At 44.5% G+C, this 1019-nt stretch overlaps 1 protein-coding gene across 1 annotated transcript in view; it reads left to right on the forward strand.

Moving 5' to 3' along the window:
• Positions 1-1019, forward strand: part of LOC119587931 (protein trachealess-like) — a gene marked incomplete in the record, with an annotated part of 132256 nt that overhangs the window by 5625 nt on the left and 125612 nt on the right.

Below are 1019 nucleotides of genomic sequence, written 5' to 3' on the forward strand. Positions count from 1 at the left end.
GATTGTGGCGATGGAATATTTTTTATTAATACTGATAACCACTGTCAATATCTCAAAATACCATACGAAGATGTTTGATCAGGAGCATATTCCTTGAGGGACCCTAACGCAGGCGCTGTTCTCCTTAGCCGTTGTTAAACAGACCATCACTTCCGATGGGATGTTCCAAGGGGGAGGGGTGGGATAGGGGTTGGAGGGTGCTGTATAAAAGGTAGAGGTAAAATGTAGATTATAGCATTTATTTACGGATCGCGTGAGTGTACGGTTAATTGTTTGGGCTAATTCTTGAATCGGCCATTTCCTCGTATGTCGTTTGAGTGCGTGAGGCGCCTAAGTGGAGCTAGGAATTCAAGTGCAGTTATAATGGCGATCAGTTTATCGTCCCATCGGCTGGGAATGCACAGACGCACGGCCCCTTTTAAAAATCTTTCTCTCTCTTATCACCTTCGTTAATGAAAGACAGTCGTTTTTTTCGGCGTTATTTGTCATTTTTTATGAGGCTTCCGTCGAGAGAGAAGGATATCTATGTAGATACTACGGGGAAAATGTTATCATTGACGTTATCTCTTGCACCTCTTTCGCAGTTACGGCACCTTGGCCACTATGTGCATAAGTGTCTGTAATATAGACAGATAGAAAGGCAGATGTAAGTAGATGTAAATAGAAAAATGGTCATATCACGCCATTACTTTTTTCCGCTAGTAAAAATTTCTTTGTGCTGAAATACCTAACATCGCACGGGGATCGGAGGGCCTTCCCAGAACCTTTGCCGGAGCGCCAGAAGGACTTCAGGAATTCCAAGTCCTTCAAGAAAAGTCTTGTGCTCCGGTGGCCTTCGCGTCCGACACGGAGACAGTCATCGCGGTTGTGACTTTACTGCCGTTCTCTCTGGACACGTAACAGCCGTAAAGCAATTTTTTATCGAGCAATTAGCCATGTTTCCCACTGTGAGGTCCTGCCTCGGGGAGATCTATTTATTTTTCACCTTCATCGACGCGTTCACATTGTCACTGCAATTA

Source organism: Penaeus monodon, chromosome 23, assembly GCF_015228065.2.
Source record: "Penaeus monodon isolate SGIC_2016 chromosome 23, NSTDA_Pmon_1, whole genome shotgun sequence".
NCBI classification, from domain to species: Eukaryota; Metazoa; Arthropoda; class Malacostraca; order Decapoda; family Penaeidae; genus Penaeus; species Penaeus monodon.